Source organism: Cnephaeus nilssonii (assembly GCF_951640355.1).
Source record: "Cnephaeus nilssonii genome assembly, chromosome: 6".
NCBI classification, from domain to species: Eukaryota; Metazoa; Chordata; class Mammalia; order Chiroptera; family Vespertilionidae; genus Cnephaeus; species Cnephaeus nilssonii.
This window is the reverse complement of record NC_137077.1, coordinates 75,520,544-75,545,008: the sequence shown is the minus strand read 5'-3', so window position 1 is coordinate 75,545,008 and position 24,465 is coordinate 75,520,544. Positions and strand designations below refer to the sequence as shown.

At 38.3% G+C, this 24,465-nt stretch overlaps 1 pseudogene across 1 annotated transcript; it reads left to right on the top strand.

Annotated features, from left to right (window-relative positions):
• The first annotated feature begins 1,562 nt into the window (after window positions 1-1,562).
• On the top strand, window positions 1,563-23,869 carry LOC307101090 (ribosomal L1 domain-containing protein 1-like; annotated as a pseudogene). Its single transcript has 6 exons — window positions 1,563-1,820; window positions 4,338-4,407; window positions 17,265-17,314; window positions 21,774-21,947; window positions 22,271-23,305; window positions 23,690-23,869. The product of its transcript is annotated as a ribosomal L1 domain-containing protein 1-like (transcript).
• The last annotated feature ends 596 nt before the right edge of the window (window positions 23,870-24,465 follow it).

Genomic DNA, 24,465 nt, shown 5'->3' with positions numbered 1-24,465 from the left:
CCTATGCACAGTAGGAACTGTTAACAATGTGTTGATTAGTTTTAGAATAGCAGAAAAGTACAGCTATTGTCCTGTCTTTTAATCAATCCTTTTCTTGGAATACATGATATTTGATCTTTCTTCCTAATAGATATGTCCTCTTTGAACCCAAAGCTGTCTGGCCTGAACAATGCCTTATGGAGTTTATAAAAGAAAGGAAAAGTGATGCTTCTACCTAGCCTCATTTTGTTTCATGAATGCTCTATTCTATAATGCTTCATTAAGGCTCAAAATTCCAAGATCTGCTTTTTTCTAGCAATTAAAAGATGTCTAACATGGTGAGATATATTGAATATCCTGAAAGAGTCATCTGTTTTAGCCTGCAGTAGAGATTCTCCTTCAAAAAATATGTCTTCCATTTTTGGGTTAAAGTAAATGAGTTCGAGAGATGCTATTCAATGAAGAAAAATTTGATAAATAAATTGAGGAATGGGGAATCATGTGCATAATTTATTTAGATACTAGAGGCCTGGTGCACGGATTCGTGCACCAGTGGGGTCCCTCGGCCTGGCCTGCGGGGATCGGGCCAAAACTGGCAGTCTGACATCCCCGGAGGGGTCCCGGAGTGTGAGAGGGCGCTCTGCAAAGTTGCTGTCGCTCGCAGCTCCTGCGTTGAGTGTCTGCCCCCTGGTGGTCAGTGCATGTCACAGCTACCAGACAGTTGGCAGGTCGCTTAGGCTTTTATATGTATAGATTACTTTTTTCATAGAGATTTCATAAAAGGTGATTCTTTGTCATATTTTATTCTTAAAAGTAAATTATTATAAAATGATATCTTAAAATGACAAACAGAATCCATGAATTTGGCCTACATTTAATTTGCAAGTAATACAACAATCAACACTTTATATTAACACATGTTACTACAATACAGATAGGAGACCAATGGGTATGCTTTACCCTCACATTTTATAGGTAATCTCAACTTTTATATTATTATATTACATATTCTATTCTATTCTATTCTATTCTATTCTATTCTATTCTATTCTCCTACCTAATAAAATGGTAATATGTAAATTACCATCACTCCGCTACACCCACGATTGGGCCAGCAGGAGGCACAGGGAGCGGGACTCGGGGTGGCCGGGGTAGCCGATTGGGCCAGTGGGAAGCTGAGCTTGCATTGCCAGCGGTGGCATGAGCTCAGCGTCTGCACCATGGCTGTGCTGCGGCACAGAAGGGGCCTCTGGGGCAGCGAGCTCACGTCCCGCCGCGGACCATCAAAAGCCGGGGAGCTGAGTGCCTGTCTGCTCCGGCACCAGGCCTTTCGGAAGCCTCCACCGAGCCAGAGGCTTCTGAAAGGCCTGGTGCACCAGCGGACAGGCACCCAGCTCCCCCGCGATCGAAAGCATGTAGGGGACCCTACACTTGCATGATTCAATCATGCACTGGGCCTCTAGTCTATACTAATAAAAGGGCAATATGTAAATTGGTCAGGACTCCGTCACAGTAACAGCACAGGTGGGTGGGAACTTGCAGCGTTGAGGATGGGGGCGGGGACTTGCAGTGTTGGGGACACGATGGCGGCCGCTGCTTGCTCAGGGCCGACCCTGGGCAAGCGGCAGCGGGGATGGGGGCAGGGAAGGCAGGCCTGGCGGAGGGCGGCCTGGACTCCCCACATGGCGGCGGCAGCTGTGAGCGCTCCCGATGGCCGCTGCCGCTTGCCCGGAAGGACCACAGGTTCCTTCTGCCAAGTGGCAGCAGAGCCGCTCTGCCGGGAAACCTCTGCACCTGCAGCGAAGGCAGGTGAGCGAGGGACAGCCCAGCAGCGAACGCAGGTGAGGGAAAGTCCGTGCTCCACAGCTAAGAGCTCTGGCCCGGCCACGCCCCACCTTGGCCTCCCGCACTGTGGGGCAGGGGTTTTGAGAAAGGCAGCTCTGGACAAAGCCACAACGGCTGCGAGGCCAGGGGCTCATGGCAGCTGCGAGGTCCTTCCTGACAAAATGGGCCAGCTGGGGCGACACCCTGAGTTGTTTATTCGCCGCCTGCAGTTGTTTACTGGCACACGTGGGTGTTAGTTTTAAATGGGATGTAGTGCTGGCTGCATGGAAGAGGGTGGGAGCTTGGAGCCGTCACTCTAGCTGGGGGACACTGTGGGGCCCACACCGCGTCTTCCCCAGGGTGCTGTTTGCTGGCCGTGGAGGCTGTCCCCACTGCGGGCTTCTGGCTCGGTTCGAAGCTTGGGCCGGGAAGTTGGATAGTGAGTTTCATGCTGTCCAAGCCTTGGTGTAGATTACGAGTTCCCTCCAGGGAACATTGTCTTCTCTAAGCCCAGGCTCCGCTCCTTCATTAAATTCTGGAAACAAAGCCACCTGCTTCTCTTCGACTTGGAAGCCATGCCAGGCCAGGCTGCACGGCCAGTGGTTCTGGAGCAGATTTCACACGCCCACATACTCACTAGCACACAACACCCTGGCCGCAGGTGGACTCTCATCATCCTGCGTGGTTTGTGCCCTCGCTCTCTTGCTCTGAATGTCCCCAGTCCATATTGCCCGTCCGTCTCTCTGGCTTACAGTTCTGTCCATGTACAAATGCGCTTCTGTTACTTCAGGTTATCTTCAAAAGCGGGACACTGGAAAAGCGGCCTCTGACTGCTTTCTGGGGGTGCTCTTCTGCGTGCGGCTCCACTCCTCTCATTGTGGGCCTGTCCGCTGAAAAGCCCGGAGTTTGCATTTGGTCTATAGCCTGGTGGTGCGGACCCTGAAGCAAAACAACTGTCAGCTTCAAGTGCCCATGCGGTGGGGGTGGGATTGGGGAGCTATATTACCTGGAATCTGTTGTTCAGCTTTGAGGATAACATAAGGTGACCAGATTTTAACATTGGTAAAGCAGGACACCATTGACGGGGGGGGGGGGGGGGTGTTAATATATTTTATTGATTTTTTACAGAGAGGAAGAGAGAGGGATAGAGAGTTAGAAACATCGATGAGAGAGAAACATCGATCAGCTGCCTCTTGCACACCCCCTACTGGGGATGTGCCCGCAACCAAGGTACATGCCCTTGACCGGAATCGAACCTGGGACCCTTGAGTCCGCAGGCCAACGCTCTATCCACTGAGCCAAACCGGTTTCGGCCCGGTGGGGGGGGTTCTTGATTAAAAATTTGGTCTATATTGTAATCGCTTTTGGTTTTTTTTAATAAAAGGAAATTCACTTCTTAGATCATCATTGAATTTGCATCCTCTTTTCTTACTCATTATGTTAAAAATCTAAAAAAAATAATTTAAAATTATATTATAAATTATTATATACATATTGCTTAAAAACACAGTAAGTAGGTACATAATTACATGAACATATTTTATTGTTAGTTTATAAATTAAATTAATTTGATTGTTATAAAGTAACTATATTTTAAAAATTATTTTAATCCTATATTTCTTTCTAAATAATAACAATACTAACTTGTATTATTTTTCCTCTGAATTTGCCGTAAGTCGTAAGTGTCACTTTCAAGGCCAGCACTAGACTTTTTGCTGCCACTATAAAATATAAATAATATGAGTACTGTCTGCTAAATTCAAGAAAATTTATGTATTTATGAAATAAATAAATAAATTACTTACCTAAATTATCTGAATAGCTGATTTGTAATGACATCACTTGTTTAACTATCTTACTAGCACGCAGTACGATGTGTATCATCTGAAAGACAGTTACAAAATGTTTTCGTCGTTGCCAATCCCAAAAAATGCCATTGTTCAATAAGTCCAAACAATGGTGGTCGAATTCTAACAACTGATCAACAATGCAAACTTTGATAAGCAGTTCTCGATAATCAGTTCTCAACAATTATTTGTTATTATTAAAGTTTAACATTATAAAATTAACAAAAATAATATAAAACTCATACCCTGGCTAAATAGCCACATGGCCGCCCAAAACCATATATTCCCTTCCTGTTCTCCCGCCGTTCCCTAGCTTGTCGTGCATTCTTTCCAAAATTCGGGACTTTTTTAAAACGCCCCGGGACGCGGGACAAATTGTTAAAAATCGGGACTGTCCCGCCAAAAGCGGGACGTCTGGTCACCTTAGGATAACAGGGAGGCCTGGGCTTTGCACCATGATGCCACATAAAATCCAAAGAACTCTCAGTGGCTTCGTTTCCAATACTTTAACACACTGTAAAATAAATCCACTCTTTTTCTTCTCTAAATCTAAACAATCTTTTGTCATTAAAGTGAAGACGTAGAAAGAATGTGTTTACACTGGCTGGGCTCTTGGCCATTAGATTGATTTATTTATTTATTTTTGCCATTAGATTTTCACTAAAAACATGTTGTGTCCATTTTCAGAATGCATATCCCAAGGGTGTTCCAAAAAAAATGAAAGAGTTCAAGGTTCAGTTCAAGGTTGACCCTCTTGGTAAGGAATGGGGGTGAGGGGTATAATACAGGCATTTTTCTCCAAGAGTTTACAGTCTCAGTTGGAGGGAATAAGACACACAGTGTTAAAAAGTTCAGTATTTCAAGAGTTAAAAACAGTACAAGACAAATACAAGAGGTCATATAGTATTAGGCAAGTTTCAAATGAATGGAGGTTCAATATTTCAAATGGCAGTGGCTATAAATGTCCAACTTGGTAAATGTGCATCTTACCCAAAGAACTTACCATTGTTATTTGGCCCTATGGCAAACCTTTGAAAACTCAGAGGTTGAATCTTAGTAATTGTTCTCTTTTATTCTAAAATTGCTTTGATTTTAAAGGCCTCCTTGGTCCTTTTCCAAACCCCTAAACCTTTACCCTTCCCCACAAGTTTTTAGTATATGAAAGCTGATTAAGTTAAGGTTGTTGGTCAAGAAGTAATGTCATCATGACCTTTGAGGTAGAATTTTTGGTCAAACTCCCCCCACTTTCTTTTTTATACCCTGTTTATTTCTACAAATTAAGGTGGTAATTGTCCACTCTGTTTTATAAATTCAGTTACTGGAGGAAGACAAATTTTTTTAATGTTTCACCTAAACAAGCGTAGATTTCAGAGCCCAAATACTAGGGACTGAGCATGCTGCCTGTCAGCAAAGTGCTCATTTAACCTCTTGGGTTGGCAATGAAGATAGGAAATGCAAATACAGTATACGCTTCCAGACAAATACAGTGTGGGACAAAAGTAGACTTACAGTTGTTTATATGGAAAGTAATACAGTAATTAATCCATATATATAAAAGGCTAAAATGCAAAGTGTCCCCTCAGGAGTTTGACCCAGAGACTGGGAAGTTCAATTTGCTCTCTATGACATGTGCTGACCACCAGGGGGCGGCACAGAATGAAAGAAGGCCCCAGCTGGCAGCCAGAAGGCCCCGATCGGCCCTGATCACTCGCCAGGCCTGGGGACCCTACCTGTGCACAAATTTCGTGCACTGGGCCTCTAGTATTTAATATAAAATACATAGGCAATACACAATAGGTGGGGGGAATCATAGATATGTTTCATTCTATACTTAATAGTTAGTAAATAGTACCATAGTTGAGATAGGGAGAGCTTTAGATATGTTGGCCTTATCCATTTTATGCCATGTAACATTTCCTTAGTAATATTGATGAAAATAAAGAACTAAGTCTATATGTCCCCTGAATTGTGTTAAAGTTTGTAATTCCTGGGTCATAATATAGCTTGATCTTTAATAAAATACAAGATGAAATGAAAATGTATACTTTGCCTTTTTCTAAAGTCACAGCATGAGACAGCTTAAACTCTGCAGCTGGATATTTATAGCTGCTTTTCACCAAATTCTTTATAGTGCTGTAATTGGATGTGCTACATATTAAAATTCACATCTTTTGTGCTGATGTTGTATTAATGTATTTTTTTTCAAATTGAGCATTCAACTGCAATAACACAAATAATATGGAAATATAAAGGGCTCTGCTATCCCAATTTATTTATTTATTTTTTGCTATCAGTTAAAGGAGAATGAACTTCTCATTATGACATAGTCCTCCATGACCTACTAATTCCTTATTTCTCCAGTATCCTCTCTTACTACTCTTGTATATGAAATCTAAATTACACTAAAATTCTTATGATTCAATAAGAATTGAATTATGATGACACACTGGATGGGGAAATGTTGTAGAAAGAGTAGATATTTTAGGTGGATATTTAGAAGGAATTTTATTTAAATAATTGAAGGTAGTATGTAATAGAAAAAAATAATATTGAATGACTCCCAAATTTGTATTTTGCTTGACACAGTGAAATAAAGTTCTAGGGAAGTGGAAATAAGAACTTGGAAATGTTATAGTATCCAGGATTCTACATTATCCCTTGTGGTTTTCCTACACCTTACCTGCACCTGTGTAAATAGTTTCTTTATGAACCCCTTCTCCACTTTGCTTCATCTGTTTCTTGCCAGGACCTTGACTGGTGCAATAATTGGTACCAAAAAGAGGTCCAGGAAGCAGAACTTCAAATTTAGGAAATGCTCACATATTTAAGGTGTCCTGGGGAAAAAGGATGATGGGTAATCCATGATGTGTCATTCTGATGACTCAAATGATCACTGACAGTGGCATGGGATAAAGTACATGGATAGGTTATGGCACTGGGATATCAAGTGGTTGTAAAAATGACAAAAACACAGATTATAAAATTTTTGCTATGACAAAAATACAGATGATAAGATTTGTGGTGTTTTCTGGCTCCATCTAATGGCCCTAGAGAGTATAAATGTACAAAATGGGCAATTGAAAACTAAAAATATCTGGCATGGATGATCAGGAAGATTAAAGAGAAGTCTTAAAAAAGTCCCTCATTTCCTGTGGCCAGAAGGAAGATATGGGTGACATCCATGTCCAAGGACCAGTTGTGAAGGTTCCAGAGTTCTAACTCAACTAATTTATCAAGCCCTGTAGGTCTCTTACATTGATAGGAAAGTGTTGATGGGAAGGGATAGAGTTTTATATCATGAGAAAAGAACATTTGAGAAGCATGGATGAAACTGAGAATGTTGATGTTTTTCCCATGTCCACCACCAATTACCTAAATATAAGACTGGAAAAGGAAGAAAAAACCTTTTCTGTATAAAATCATTTCAATGACTACACTGCCTCACAAGCTGATTCTCCTTGTAACCCCCTTATCGTTGCTAGGTTAGAGGTAGATGTTTAATAAAGGAAAAAACTTCCTCATAAATCCACCAGAAAGCAGATTTCTAGAAATAATGCTAATAGTACACCAAAATAAATGACCACAATTAAATATGCCTCATTAGTTTATTTGATTCTATGCAAGTAATTTCTTTTATTTTGGATCTGTTTTCTTTAAGTCTTCTGCTTCTGGATAAAATCATTCCTGGATGTCATAATTCAGTCCTCTGGACTGTCTAAAATTGTCTGCACAATGTCTGCTTAAACTCCAAAACCTGTAACCATGCGTATCTATATATATATAAAAGCCTAAGCAACTGGCCGATCCTCTGACTGGTAGCTATGATGCGCACTGACCACCAGGGGGCAGCCGCTCAACACAGGAGCTGCCAAGCTGCAGTGATTTGGCAGCTGCGGTTCTCGGGTGATGTACCTGGAACCAGAGAGGAGGGAGCCCAATTCTGGGGTGCATCACCTGAGAACAGCCCTCTGGCAATCCGGGACCCCCCTGGGGGATGTTGGAGAGCCAGTTTTGGCCTGATCCCGGCAGGCCAGGCCGAGGGACCCCACTGGTGCACGAATCCATGCACCGGGCCTCTAGTATTTCTATAAAGATTACCTGGTATAGTCCTTTCAATGAATCTCTAGATTCATTGAAGACTGGCTCTTTTTTTTTTTTTTTTTTTTTTTTTTGCATGTAGTGTATAGTAGTAAAGCCTTCAAGAAAACAGAAAAGAACCCTAGCCAGTTTGGCTCAGTGGATAGAACGTTGGCCTGTGGACTGAGGGCTTGCGGGTTTGATTCTGGTCAAGGGCACATGCCCAGGTTGCAGGCTCGATCCCCAGTAGAGGGCATGCAGGATGCAGCCCATCAAGGATTCTCTCTCATCATTAATGTTTCTCTCTCTCTCTCTCTCTCTCTCTCTCTCTCTCTCCCCCTCTCTCTTCTTCTCTGAAATCAATAAAAATATATTTAAAAAAACATAAAAAGAAAGAAGAAATTATAAGTTGATGATAAAAATGGAAATAGTCAATTTATTAGAACAACCAAAAATATTAGACTGAGGAAAGATCACCAAGTCAGACCATAAAGTTAGGTTCCCATTTACTGATGCTGCAAACAGCATAAGAATAGACACAAAGATGAATGGAAAGTGTAGACTTCAGAAATAAACTAGAAAATGATCAATATTTTTGAATAGGTGACAAGATAATTCAATGGTGAAAGTATTATCTTTTAAATAAATAGTGCTAGACCAATAGAATTATGTATTTTTAGAGTATGAGATGGAGGTGTATCTTTATTTTCTTCCAGAAAATTATATCAGTATGCATTGTTGTCAAACTCCTTATTCCGCACTTGAGTAAATTATCATGTTTGTCATTTATTAAATTCCTAGTACAATCTTTTGGATGTTCTACTCTCTACACTGATCTTTTCTTATGTTTACCTCAAAACTGTTTTGATTAATGTCCTGTGATTTTATGTTAATATTCTTTCAATATTCACTTCCTATAACATAGAACTATAATTTTTAATTCTAAATGAAGATAAACATGCTTATTTTGTTAAATTATTATTAGGGTGAAGCAATTATGTAAGATTTAAAGCATTTCTGAGTGTTTCTGTTTTCTATAATAAATTATAATACAAATACAGTTATATGAATCTTTTAAAAGTTAAACTACACTTTAAAGCCAGCAGAGGGGGTACAAGGCACTGTTTTACTAGTGAGGAATTAAAAATCATTTTAAAATGTGTTCTCTTTTACTGATTTATGGAATAAGTTTAAGAATTCAAAAAATTTATTCCTTCAAGTGTATTTGTTGATCAATAGGTACAAAATAAAAATTGCATAAATATTTCTAGGTCCTCCATAAGTCACATAATTTAAAGAACCTAAATTTCTTTCTCAATGAGGAAATTTTTTGGCATAAATTTATGTATAGAATGCAGATAACAAAATTGAAATAATGTATAGAGTATAGTAAATGTGATTCTGACTTATTTTTGAAAATCGAATTCAGGAAAAATAACTAGAATACTTAATAAATGTCTTTTATTTTGTCACATCTTTTTGATTACATGAATACAGTTTTCTAATGCTAGTATGCACATATAAACAGATAAAAATTTTGAATGAATAAGACTTTCAAATGTTTTATTTGCAGTGCCTATTTTTTTAAGTGTAAGAAATTATAAAAAGCTAAAAGGTGGCTAACAATTTAGTAGAAACTTATAAATGGGCTAATTTATATTGGACACTTTGAAAAAGCTGTGTTATTCCAGTGAAAGTTTTTCTCTGCATCCTGCTGCTGTTTGATTTTACAAATATCAGAATGATGGAGACTGCTATGAGGTATAAAATGCTTCACTGAACCTCTCAGAAGCAGTAATTCAATCAAACAAAGGTTACAAAAGCCCTGTGGGCCACTTGTTATGTGATAGCAGAGGGTAGACCTGATTTTGTTGTATCAAATATTTTTTTAAGCCAGGAAGCTTGTGTTAAATTTAATGCTCTATCAAGGTAATTCAGTTACTCTGAGTTTGATATATCCATTTCATTTTTGTTCCACATTTTGTTCTGTTTGTTGTCAGTATATATTATCTACTAGATACACACACACAGACACACTCACACGCACACACACACATATACACACATTTTTGTATGTATTTTACACAATACTATACATTCTAAATAAAATTAAATATTATAAAGTACAATGTATAAAAATAATTCTAAGTTTTATTTTAAAACTAGTATTTCTCAAATATAAGCACTTTGTAGTACAGCAGAATTAAATTTTGCAATAAATATCCAGAGTGATATATTTTAACCATCATTGCTGAATTTTTCATGCTTTCATTTTCAAAATATTTTGCCCAAGATAAACTTTTGAGCTTTGAATTTTGCAAGAAATGTAAATTCAAGTATTTTTGAGTTACTAGTCATCTTTCATGAAAAGTTATAAGTATTCTTATAAAATATACTCAATCAAAAATAGATTTATAAATCAGCAAAAAAAATATTCTTGGTTAACCTTCTTTTCCTGGAGATAAGAAATAATTGAGCACTACTTGAAAGTGAATTTTATAGAAAAAGATAGATATTTTACTACATGAACTTAAAAATATTCATGAATGTTAATATAAACACAATCAAATATAAAAGGCAAGCTCCAAAAGGGGAAAACATTTGTATTAAATATTAATGGTTACAGATTGCAGAATAAACATTCTCAATCCAATCTAATAAAGAGGGAATATGCAAATTGACCGTCACTCCGTCACAAATATGGTGGCGCCCATAGCCACAAGACGGTGGTGCCCAGTCCCCTCAGCCCTGCCGGAGTGCCCCAGTCCCAGTGGTCGGCAGGCGGGTGGCACAGCCAGACTGCCTCCAGGCAGATCCACCCCACTGCTTGCCTGTCACTGGAGTCCCCCAGTTCTTTCAGTCCCGCAAGCGGCCCCTCAGACAGCAGACTGCAGGGCCTGCTTGGCTATTGCCACGGCGTCAAGCAGGCAGGCCCCACAGAGAGCAGAGAACCACGAGGAGTGGGCGTAAGCCGTCAGTAGGACATCCCCTGAGAGCTCCTGGATTGGAGAGGATGCAGGTAGAGCTGAGGGACCTCCCCCCCTGTGCATGAATTTCATGCACCAGGCCTCTAGTTTAATATATTTTTTAAAAAGCATACATTTCAAAGCATAGACATTTCTTAAAAGAAAAAAATACAAGTGATTACTAGATACATGAAAAAATACATTTGCACCAGAAAATGCAAATTTGAACAATGAAGGTTTTTTGTTTGTTTTGTTTTTGCCTTTCAATTTGGCAATTAAAAAGAATAATATGCAGTGTAAAAATTTAGGGAATTCATTACTGATATATATTTCCAGTGGTGACTAATAAGATGCCACCTTTCAGGTAGATATTTATCAGTAGGTTTAAAAATATTCATCCATTTTGACTTGGTAATTCTATTTCTAGAAATTTATCCTAAAGACATATTCAGAAATTGGCACTTTACATTGACTTTTCCCTTTTGCCTGGAAGGCCTTTTTTTGGGTTAAATGCATAGGTCACTCCCTTATTACATCCATCTTTAATCAAGTGTCAACTACTCAATAAGGCTTTTCCTAACTGACCTATTTAAATTGCAAATCCAACCATTTCAACCTAAAATCCCTTCCTCTGCCCCCCCTCCCGTTTTTTTATTCCATAGCACGACACCTTCCAACATACTCTATTACTTATGTGTTTATCATGTATATTGTTCATTGAAAGCTCAATGAGGACTGAAATCTTTGTCTTGTTTCCTGACATCTTCTTCCTCCAGTTATATGGAAGAATATCTGGCATAAAGTAGGTGTGTAATTTTTGTTGAGTGAATGAGTGAATGTCAAGGATGTTTATTCTAGCATTATTTATGAAAACAAAAAAAAAAAAAAGGAAAATTCTTTTGTCTGGGAATTGTTAAATAAGTCAGAGTCTTTTTACATGCGTATTAATTACCCAGGGTCATTAAAACAAATTACCCCCTAGTGGGTAGTTTAAAACATTAGACATTTATTTTCTCATAGTTCTGGTGGACAGGAATCTGAAATCAAGGTGTTGGCAAAATTGGTTCCTTCTGAAGACTCGGAGGCAGAATCCATTCCATGCTTCCTAACTTGTGGTGACTCCTGGCAATCCTTGGTGCATCACTGTTCCTCAATCTTCACATTACCTCTCTGTGTCTTCTTTCCATCTATTCTCTCATAAATACACTTTTCATTGGAGTTAGGGCCCATATTGATCCAGGTTAATCTCATCTCAAAATCCTTCATTTAGTCTGCAAAGAACCTTTTCCCCAAATAGGGTCTCATTCACAGGTTCAAAAACACATCTTTGGGGAGAGGGGTTACCATTCAATACACTATAATAGGTTACATTGTAACCGTGCTATTAAGAATTTTAGATAGGTTATTGTTTAAAGTCTTGAGAAATTTTCATGATGTAATGTCCAATTAAGAAAGGATAATGCAACACACAGAGTAAATAACTTAATTTTACTTAAATTTGTGAATTCAAAGTGTTCAAAGGGAAGGGAAATATACCAAAATATTTTAAAATGTTCATGCTGGGATGCTGGTTGATAGGAATACAGGTGCTTTTTCTTTTCATAATTTCCAGAGCTTTTAAAATTTTCTACAAAGAAAATATATTTTAATTTTTATATTTACAATCATCATATTATGAGAAAAATGAATACAAATTAAATAGAAACAGTCATTATAAATGACTTATTGGAAAGTAAGAAAAATTTAAGTTTCAAAATGACACAGTGATTACTCATCTCTTTTATATCTACACCATTAGGTTTACTCTCATACAATTGTCGGGTCAATATGCTCAGGAGAATGTGAAGTCATTTGTCCCTAGAGATTTTCTAGAAAAGATAAGAGAATCATTCCATTGGAAAGTTTAGAAGTCCACCTTTCTGAGAACAACAGAGTGGAACTAATGTACCCTTAAACTCCCTTGTAGTCTTATGATTCTGTCAGTTTTAGCATAGTGAACATTTTGATTTATCGGACGCAAATTAAACAGAAAGTTCTCATCATCTTCTCTTGACTCTGTTTTGCTAGCTTTTAAAATTTGCCACTCTTATGCTCACTTTTGGGGATCCTGCCATTTTTTCTTATCCTCAAGTTATTAATTAAATTAAACAGGTATTCATTGAGTGCTCCTCATGTGCCAAGCACTGTCACCAGTGAGTTTGATTTGGGAGAATATCAGTCCTGAGTTTAGGAGCAGATGTTTGCACAGGGGTCTCGTGCTTGGGCTTTCTGAAGAACCAATGTCCCTTGGGTGCGGTACATCAGCTTCATTGCACATACCCGGCCACTTCCTCTGAGCAAGGCTCCACACCAGGGACCAGACTGCGGCAGGTTTGGATGGGAGCCTGGGAGGGAATTGTGAAATTAACTGTCATTGAGACTCTGGGGTCTTGTCCTCATTTACTGGCACCTTGATTGACTGGTGTTGGTTAGGGTTTGTGACCTCAGGAATTTCCCAGGTGAAACCTGAAACTGGCCCCTGTACAGAGAGTGCCAGGAGAGACAAGAAAGAGGCAGGCAACTCCATGTTGGTAGGTGGCAGGTTTAATTGCCAGTGTTGCCAGGTTTAAGCCCCAGTTCGGGTCGCCATTAATACCGGTGTTCTTGTCCCAACATTACGAAGGGTTCAGCAATCTGGAGAAAGGCTGTGCATAGATTCAATAAGGAGTCCAAAGACGAAAGATAGTTTTGAAAGGCATTGGGGTCAGAGGAGCTTCAGTTAAAGGAGCTAAAGACTTCCCTTGTCCCAGGACCCCGTGCTTTTTATTAACACAATTTGTCCTAAGGCAAGGTGGAGATAATACACTTCAAAGGGTAGGGTTTACCGAAGCATTGTCAGATTGGGGAATAGCCTATAGCTGTTCAGGTGTTTTGTCAACAGGAGGCAATAACATGTAGATTAAGATGCCCTGAGCTGTCTGGCAGCAAACGATTATCCTATTCAGGTTTGGGGGAGATGCTTTTTAGCTGTTCCAACAGATGATTACATATGTAGCTCAGCCCTTGTTGAGCCCCCAAGTCTCATCAACCTTTTGATGAAACTCTTGTAATTATGACATGCTAGAATTGATTCCCAGCATTTAATAAGCAAGGAACTTACATAGCAGCTTTTTCTTGGATGGGTACAAGATGAGGAGATCTCCGCACTCACCTGCCAGAACTTTAAAAGTTTGCATAGAAGCCTTAACTGGGTTCAGTCACAAAGACCATCCAGGTGGTCTCAACAACACATAGTTCTCTACAGGCTGTATTCTTGAATGTGGTTTTTACTGTGGAAACTGCAGAATGTACATTCTACTAGTAAAGACAGGGGAGGGGCAAGGAGCCTCTGAATGCCTGGGTCCAGCTAGAGAGTCCATGGTGGTTACATCCTTTCGATGATCTCCTCCAACACTCAGGGCTTATGTGGAAAAAGCTATGTAGAAGCTTATTCCCCACGATAATAGGGCCATAACCATTAGAAAATTCTGGGAGGAAAGTAAAGACAGTTAAAATGAATGATTAGTGAATTATTCTCCTTTTAATATTTTAATTCTCATGGTTAAATCCTAATTTTATGCAGTTTATAAGTGTTTTGATTAGTGGTATTTAAGAGATTTTCCTAAGACATAAAGTACAATAAAGTCAAAATAACTTTTTAAAAAGATACCTTTGAATTTATTAACAAACATGAATTCATTGAAGCAAGAAAGAACTTGATTTGCAAAACTTACCTATATCATCGAAGGCATAAATGAAAGCAATTTTGTAAATTTGCTTAATTGTTCTGTCCTGCTGTGGACATTAGCCAGTATTAGGCCTTTTAGCACCAACATGAACTCTTCCACTTGAATCTAATTCAAAAGAAGATACCTCTAGGAATTTAACAATCCTTTTCGTTCCTTTGAAAATCTACCTGAGTAGCTCTAGGGAAATCTATTGGGTTGCCTCTCAATAAGTCCATTTCTCCAAAAGCCTTTAACACATCAACGATCCAGAGAAGCTACTTGTATCAAATGACATTTAAACTGGAAAAACGGCCACTTCCCCTGTCCCATCCCTGTTGATGACCACGGGGGCCCTGGAGGCCACACCTCAGCCTCCCAGTGTCAGTCAGTCACGCCCGGGGAAAACAAGGACGTTTCTGGGAATGTTCTCTCTTGAGCTCATTCTGTTTTGTGTTTTGTGTTTGTTTTCCACTCACCTCAGATAACGTTTGTAAATTATAATAGGGCAAGCTACATTTTAAGTTAGATAGACTGATTTTTTTGGCGTGCAATCTCTGATAGCTTCTGGAAGTGAGACAGGCATTTACCAGAAGGAAGCATGACTGAGACTAAGCCTCTTACTTCCAGGCTCATGTGTTTTCTAAGGGGTAGGGTGCTTTACTAGGTTAATTTTAGAAGAAGCATGATTGCTTCTATCCAGGGATTAAAAACAGTGAACCGTATTTGTTTTTATAATATTGATCACGTGTCTGACTCATCAAAGAATTTCAATAACATTTTCTTCAGGGGACCTAGGTTCAGTTCCCAGCTGTGTCACTAGACCTGGGCCAGCCATTTAAGGTCCCCGAGGCTCATTTTCTCCATTTTGTAAAATGGATATAGAAACGTTACTAGTGCTCCATTTGAGGAAAAAGACAGGCTAATGTTAATAAATATATTTTTAAGCTGCGGCTTTGTGTGAAAAACAGTTATTACTGTGTATACATGCTAAATGTGTTTATAGGTAACTGTGTATTTTAATGTTGAGGTTATGAGGAGAGGTTAAAAGAGGTTGTTGGAATACCCAATTTGAGTCCAAATAGGGATATTGGTGCTTTTTACCTGAGTTAAATTACTTCATAGCATTTATATCATATATTTTTGTTGGTTTTAAAATATTTTTCTTATGAACTAATAGCATTTACTAAAATAGACAGCTTTCCTGTCATGGAAAAGCCGAACCCCAAGCACTTAAAACAACATCTGGCACCCAGTGGACACTCAGATATTTAAAAAATAAATTAATGCCACCACATGGCAGAGAACCAGTGGCCACTGGGTCTCTGTCTGTCACTGTCTGTGCTGGTCAGTATTTTTGAACCTACTTGAGATTAGAGATATGAATGATAAGGAAATCACAATGTTATATCCTATTCAAATAGATAAGAAAATTATTTTAAAATACTGTGCATGGGCAAGTGTTTTGCTACTGAAAATTAGAGATTTATGCAAGAAGATATAATTATTAAATCAAAAATTTATGGTAGGTAAAATGTTTGACCTCAGATCATTATGCTTAACCTTTGTGTAATTAATATCATCTTTCTATTTGTTACACTTTATAAGAAATAGATTTTGGTATTCTTTTGATATTAAAAACATTATTGGCTCGCCTACCGAAAGAAACAGTTTTAATTGGGATCTTATAAATATATAACAAAATCTTATCATTAATCAGTATATCCAAATATTGTTTCATGTTTATTCAAGCATGCACTGAAGAAGCTGGCATCTTTTTGGCAAGTCTTGGCAAATTACTTCATCTTTTCCTAAATGTTTAAACCAAACTGACAGTTTGGTCTATTTGACAGCCTCTCTCCACAATTGTATAATTTTTTCACAATATGAACCAAATTATTCTCTTGCACATAAAGTTAAGAACAAAAAAGGGGTTGTCTACCATAAGGATTGCTTTGCAACTTGAGAATGTGGGGAAGCATTATAGTTGTGCTCAAGGACATGAATAATTGATATGAAATGTTCCTGGAGGAATCATTTTAAGGACTTTAGAAACTTTTTGTTTTATATTCTGCTTTCTCTGGTAGACACAATTTACATTTCTTTCTGAATTTGAACATTTTTGTTTGTTTGATTTGAACACTTTTAAATGCTTTCTGTCTTCTATTTCTCTCAATGCCATTATATATTCTAATAATTTGTTCTCTAGTTGATGTGAATTCTGTTTTAATATTTTAAATATTACTTAGGTTCTTGATCATTTTGGTACTTTCTCAGTTTTTAAAAAAACCTGTTACAGTGTTTTTGTTCATTTCTGTAATAACAGAACATTTTAAAATTGACAATTTATTTTCATTAGTATTCACTTATATGAATAGAATTCAATTTTTTAACATTGATAAAAATATCCAAATTATCTAATACCATCATATTCCTTTCTTTAATATTGTAATAGTAATTCCAAATTCAAAATAATTTTATCTATTGAATGTTTTGTGTAGGGGATATAAAATAAGGCCCAGTAATGTGAGGAACTATTTCAGTACTATATTGCGTTAGACTCTATATTGTATTTTACTTGATAGAGAAATAGTAAAGAAATATTTAGAATCATTGCCTTAATTAAAATTCTGTTGATTTCGAACAACAGAAACCAACTGGAACGAATTTACAAAAACTAGGAAATGTAATGATAGACATTGAGTTATCCCATGAAACGCAAGGGCAACTAGAGCTCCCAAATGACTGGAGTCGGGATTAAGAAAACCATCAGGACGCCTAGTTATAATCTGTCACTTTTCTCTGCTTTGTTTTGCGTATCTTTGTAGACTGGCTTCTTCTGCTTCTCTATGACTATGATGGAGAAATGGTTACTCGAGTACCAAGTTTATATCAACATTGCTTCACCTACCCTAACAGGCTGTCTATGACCTTCAATTGCAAGTTCTTGATAAAGCGTTCTTTATAAATTTGGCTTTGACAAAAATTGTGGTAATTATTAATGCTATTCACCAACGATTTCTTTCCACCTTGGAAGCATGTGATAGAATTGCACTTCCTAGCTCCATTGTAGTTGGGGGAGACCATGTGACTTATTCTGGTCAATGATGTGTGAGCAGTTGTGATGTGTGTCATTTAAATACCAGTAAGAGATTCTTTAGAGTGTGCTGTTCCTCTGCTTTGATGATGAGCAATGTTACATTTAACGGCTACTTCATCAGCTTGAGTCCCTAAGTGAAGATATGCCTCGGCATCCCTCAATGGAACAAGAAATAAACCTTTATTGTTTTAAATTACTGAGATCTTACGCCAAAACCGGTTTGGCTCAATGGATAGAGCGTCGGCCTGCGGACTCAAGGGTCCCAGGGCATGTACCTTGGTTGCGGGCACATCCCCAGTAGAGGGTGTGCAAGAGGCAGCCGATCGATGTTTCTAACTCTCTATCCCTCTCTCTTCCTCTCTGTAAAAAATCAATAAAATATATTTTTAAAAAAATAATAAATAAATAAATTACTGAGATCTTACGGTTGTTTGTTATCTCAGCCCCTAGCCAAGCCTGTCTTGACTAATACATAAATATACCTGGAACTGTATTCGATTTGCAATATTTTCATGTGAATTTGATCTGTCATTTAAAGCTCCTCTCCAGGCCACTGCTTTATTCCTGTTTGCCCTACACTCGCACCGTTTTCCTGTGCTTGGCTCAGTACCCATTTTCTTCTATCATTCTGTGTTGCTGTTTTAAAAATTCTCAGAAAACACATAGACAGGGCATTAAAGTGTGTTGGAATAATCATTGGCCTAGGAGTTAGAAGATATGCATGCATTTTTTAACTTATTATGTAGCTATGAACTATAGCATTTTATAATTTTGAAACTCTGTATATGCATGGGTGTGGGTTACAAGGGGTCAATGGGGGAAAAGGAGGGACATCTGTAATAGTTTCAACAATAAAGATTTTTTAAAAAGTAAATGAACATATTATACTCTCTATGCCTCAATTATAGTGTATAAGGAGTAAAGCACTATAGTATACATATTTACTAGTAAGTTATTGCTATCTATCCATTCATCGGTAATTTTTATATAAATTGCTTGGGTGTGTTTTCCTAAGGCATAGCGAGGCATTGTTTTACTTGCTAAGTTTAACTAATGAATATACAAGTGTATAAATTCTTAAACAATGATAACGACATGTGACAAATTAATAGTGATCTCTTTTCAATATTTTAATTGCTTCTAAAGTTTTGTTTCCTCTGTATTTCTTATATTATGTTTCAACATAGTGATTAAAGGAAATGATAATGCTAGTCCCAACTTCAGGACACTATGGATAACGTCCAGGTAGTGATTTAACGATGCTGCCCATTGGATGCCAATACTAGTGCTACGTTATACCCGTGTAGTTATGTTTCTGGTTAAACAGGAGGACTTATTAGCCATGTGCACTGGTGTAAGATTTGGGAGACAGACACAATCTTTCTGTCCCCTTGGGATATTATTCTGTGAGAAACAAGGTCAGAGGTGCTTCTCAGGCTCCATTCTCCAGCTTCTGGTGTTGAGAGGCACAGATGTAGCCGCAGTAATGGTGGCTTCTTATTTTCAGCATCCTGACAACCTCTGCAGTTATAGCATTTTCTCTTGAAATCTGTTTTCCAGTAGAGGACTCTGAGGTGGTAATTCCCTAGTGGCTCACTTCTGTCCTGGTCTTTATTTCTGGAGGCCCAGTTCAGAGCTTGCTTCTGCACCTTCTCAATGCTTCTGTAAGAACCTAACCCAGTGATGGGCAACCTTTTGAGCTTGGTGTGTCAAACTTCGCCAAAAAACTGAGCATAACTCGGGTAGTGTGTCACTTTGAGGAAAAAACATTATTTTGCAAATGTTTCATCCTCAGGAGCAGCAAATGTTTCATCCTCGGCATGCAGCCACCTCAGCGGCCGCGTGTCATCAGAAATGGCTACGCGTGTCAGTGCTGACACGTGTGTCATAGGTTCGCCATCACTGACCTAACCTGTATTTAATTTATTCTTACATAAAATATCTAGAGCAGTGGTTATCAAACTTTAGTGTGCCTCAGAATGACCTGGTAAACTTGTTAAAGCATAGATAACATGGCTTTACTCCCAGAGTTTCTGATTTATTAGGTATGGAGGTAGGATCCAAGAATATTGACATATAATAAATTCCCAGATTGCTGAACCAGAGACCATACTTTGAGAACCATTGATATAGAGTGTTTTGTTTTCTACTCAGCAACTGTAATGAAGTAGGCCTTGTCCCAAAATATAGCAAATAATCCAGGCCAGTCACAATTGTTTCTCAAAATTTCAATATTTGGATTCATAATGAAGTAATGATTCCCACACGGAGAATATTAATCGGATTTACAATAAAATGTATAATAAGAGGTGTTAGTACAGATTTAATAATTAGTAAAATATGCAAGAATGGCTTAGGTTATGTTGAGTATATATAGTTTATTCTTTGGAATAAAGCCTGTTTGGGTGATGTCATAATAGTATAACATTATCATACAGCAACATATATTTCATATATCTTCCCACCCTCATACCCCATCTGAATATCAGCTCAGGATAGAGAGGTAATACTTTTATCACTATAGAGCTTTTCTGTACATTCCGTTTTGAAAATAGAGGCTTAAACTAAACTACCATTTAAATTTAATTATTATCTTTTTATACTGCATATATAGAGAATCTTATTTTAAATGTTAGCTTAGCCACCTATTTTACTTTATTTAGCTCAATACTTTTTACATAAAAGATTTTGAGGCCCAAAGATATAAGCACATGGGAAAAAAGTTGAAACTAGCATCTAAATCTTTTGATACCTTGTCCTTTTTTTTTTCTTCTTCTTTTTTTTTTCCCCCCATTACTACTATCAACTTTCTCTCTCTGGGGTGTGGGCTTCATATTATATGTGCATTCAAATCAGCAATGGAAAATTTTGCCATACTTGAAACAAAAGTTAAAAAATACATTACTATGAAATACATTGCCAAACCCATGCTGATGTTTAATACTTAAATATCAACCAGAGATCACTAGTTGCTACCAATTTTTAAGTTTTTTAAATGTTGTTTAAAGTATAATTTGATGCTATTTTAAGTTCTTTAATTCTTAGAAATAAATAATATATTTGGATGTCATCCAATATCTCCCTATGAATTAAACTCCCTCACGCTATAATCATGTTATTTACTAAAAAATTAGCTTCCTGCCAGAGTGGCTTGTTAAGGATTTGCTAATTTCAACTTTCTTCTCTGAAACTTAATGAACACAGCAGTCAATAACTACTTTCCCCAGTTCTCAGATACCAAAATATGTTTTAGATTTTTATTATTTTCTCCAGATTTATTATTTTTCAAAATCACCTTTTTAAACAATAACTGAAGCAATTAAAAAAGAGAAACAACTCACCATTAATTGAGTATTCTTGAGGCTCTGCTATTTTTAATCAATTTAGGATAATTCCAAACTCTTCTAACTTGATTTTATATCCAATCAAAACATATAACAATCTGGAATTTTCTAATCCAGTCTAGCCTCCTGGGCAACTCATTTCTTCTCTGTTGTCAGCTCTGGTCCATGAAAAGCATCCTTCCAAGGCTACTTCCTGATTTACCAGAAACCTAGTACAATTCTCTCACGGAGTTGTGATATAGTTTAAAACTTAGGTTGCAAATTGGACATCTAATCTTATAATTTAGTGCAGTTTGAAGAAATGAAACAAGTCTCTGCAAAATCATTTTTTATTTAGTATTGATTAGGTGATTGATAATTGTCAAAACTAGGTACAGAGGGTTTACTTTAACAGTCTCTCTACATTTGCATATGATTACATTTTCTGAAATAAAAAGATTTTAAAAACAGGATGTAAAATGATACTTATAAGGATGTGTGGCAAGGTGAGGTGCATAGAGAGGTGTTTCGTACATAACAGAGGAATTTTTAGGATATAAGTGAAAATTAAGTATATCTCTTCTAGGATTTATTGTATGCAACTAGACCATGATTAGGAAAAAATGGGCTAAAAAAGAAGTTGATATGTTAGAGCAGAGATATTAGTAAATTATTTTCATTGATATTTTCTTCATACATCGTAAATACAAATTTTAAGTGTACTTAAATTTTTTATGTAAATTTCTTTTCTATAAAGGTTAATTATATAAAATTAGTGAAACATAGTTTTCATTCTTACTGCCAAATAGCAGTTAGTAATGAAGGTCACATTCATGCATTTAAAAATGATGACCGAGTGGGGTTCTGCACGTGAGTCTGCACGAGGTGAGAGAGAAATGGAGGACTCGGCTTAGACCCCACTCGCAACCTCAGCCTTGACCTCAGCCTTGACCCCAGCCTGGATCTCAGCACTGGAACAGCTGGATAAAGGGCAGATCAGAGAGGCAGTGGAAGCTCTGCTGGCACATTACAGGTCCAGGAAAAACGCTAAAGGGTTGTTTTTTAATGAGATGGAAACCTTTTATTTTTAACTAGAGGCCCGATGCACGAAAATTCATGCAAGAATGGGCCTTCCTTCCCTTGGCTTCTGGCACCGCCTTCGCTCCAGCCAGATCTGCCTTTCTGCCTTCGCTCTGGCCTGGAGCTGCCTTTCTGCCTTCCCACACTGCCCAGAGGCCCGGAGCTGCTGGGGCAGTACGGAACACCTGCGTAGTCGCCATGGCTGCTCGGCTCCTGCCTACGCAAATTAACCTGCCATCTTTATTAGGTTAATTTGCATACTCACTCTTGATTGGCTGGTGGGCATCGTGAAGGTACAGTCAATTTGCATCTTTCTCTTTTATTAGTGTAGATGGTGGTATTATGGAAAATTCCAAGAAAAGAACTGAGGGTCAGATTGTCCTTGCCTCATGGTACTGGGTCAGATTAACATATATCTGTTTATTTATGAAGGATGAACCCAATTTAACTCCTAAAAAGACAGAACGTTTTTATAAGAAGCTTTTGAATAAGCATGGAATTAAATCCATTTCTCAGATGATCCCCCTCCAAACTTTAAAAAGGAGTATAAAACCCATCAGGCCAAGTTCTGCCTTGTCGGCAGCTTTGATTTCTTGCTGAGGGACACAAGAATCAGGTGGCTCTTACCCTTGCACTGCCTGAGACATTTCTGTAAGAGAAAGAAAGTTCCAGCACCTGTAAACCTTCAAGCCAAAAATCTCTCCAGGGATATCAACGAATTGATAGGCAGAAGTGTCTTAAAACTTCTCTAAAAGTGGTCCTTGCAGCACTTCAGCATTATATGCATCCGTCTCACTAGAATGCAGGCTCAGCACATCATCGAGAACACTGTTGCTGTCCCGAGAAGGCTTTCACAGAACTTGCCGAAGCGAACTCTTGTACATGAAAACTGAGAGATCGGTTACCCTTCCCATCTTTTCCTCATTTGTCAGTAGTCAGGATGAAGCTAAAAGAATGTGCACTCCTAGTGAGAAGAAAAAAGAAGCAAAGAAAATACAGAAACAAAAAGAACATAATGAAAAACAAAAGAAGAGACAGAAGACTTATGAAACAGGCTAGAAAGGCTGCATCAACCCTAACTACAGAGAAGGCTGCCCCTAAAATTAGTGTTCCGCCAGAGAAGGATCCTGGACCCCAGAAGAAAGAGACACACCCCCCCAAGCCTGAAAAGAAAGAGACCCACAGAATAAAAGCCCCAAATAAAGTGCAAGACAAATCTGGAGACGAAATTTCATTACTGGTCCCAGTAGAAAAAAACTCCCAGCAAAGAAAATGCGGGGGTACAAAACATGCCACAGGAAAGAAGTCTCCAAAAAAGAGTCCTGGTACCAGCACACCTCTCAGGAAGAAGAGAAAGGCCTTCCCAGCAGAGCCTAAGATCTAAGGGAAGAAGGGTAGAGGCCCAGGGAAGAAGGGTAGAGGCCTAGGGAAGAAGGGTGGAGGCCCAGGGAAGAAGGGTTGAGACCCAGGGAAGAAGGGTAGAGGCCCAGGGAAGAAGGGTATAGGCCTAGGGAAGAAGGGTAGAGGCCCAGGGAAGAAGGGTAGAGGCCCAGGGAAGAAGGGTAGAGGCCCAGGGAAGAAGGGTAGAGGCCCAGGGAAGAAGGGTAGAGGCCCAGGGAAGAAGGGTAGAGGCCCAGGGAAGAAGGGTAGAGGCCCAGGGAAGAAGGGTAGAGGCCCAGGGAAGAAGGGTAGAGGCCCAGGGAAGAAGGGTAGAGGCCCAGGGAAGAAGGGTAGAGGCCCAGGGAAGAAGGGTAGAGGCCCAGGGAAGAAGCCAAGATTCAAAGAAGAGGTAGAAAAGGAGAGAAACTCTGCTGGGGAAAAAAGACCCAAGAAAGTCACCCAAAAAGCCAGAGGCCAAGTTTTTCATTACAGCTAAAAATCTGCCAAGAAAGCTCCCCACACCCCCAAACAATGGCCCCAGTTGATTTAAATTCAGTGACTCAAGCCTGGAGAGCTTTTGAAAAATATTTGGGTCCTGACCTCTGTCACAACCTTCTCCAAGAGTGAGGCCTAGACTTAAATATGTTTAAAACTTCCACAAGTAATTCTGATATATGTTCATGGGTATAAGAACCAGTAGTTTGAATGCAATTTTTTAAAATTGCTCTTCCATGTATTTGCTAATATAATAGAAAATACAGTGCTTTTATTAAAGTTTAACATTTGCTTCTGAGGAAAAAAAAAAGTGATGACTGAGTTTTGTAGGACAAATGAGAGTTAACACTCCAAAATCAGAAGAAGAAAAAAAAAAGTATGCTGTAATTCACAATGAAGAAGTAGTTGTAGTTATTGTTTTTTTTTTTGGGGGGGGGGTGTTAAAGATCATGAACCACTACTACTCCAGAAAAATTATCATAAATATAACTCAAATATCACAATATTAGAGGTTCATGGACCATGCTCATGGAACTCCTGGGGGTGGGGTGGCAGGGCCAAGGGCAGGCTAGGAAAGGTCAACGGGGGAAAAAGGGGAACATATGTAATACTTTCAACAATAAAGATTTAAATTAATAAAATAAAATAAAA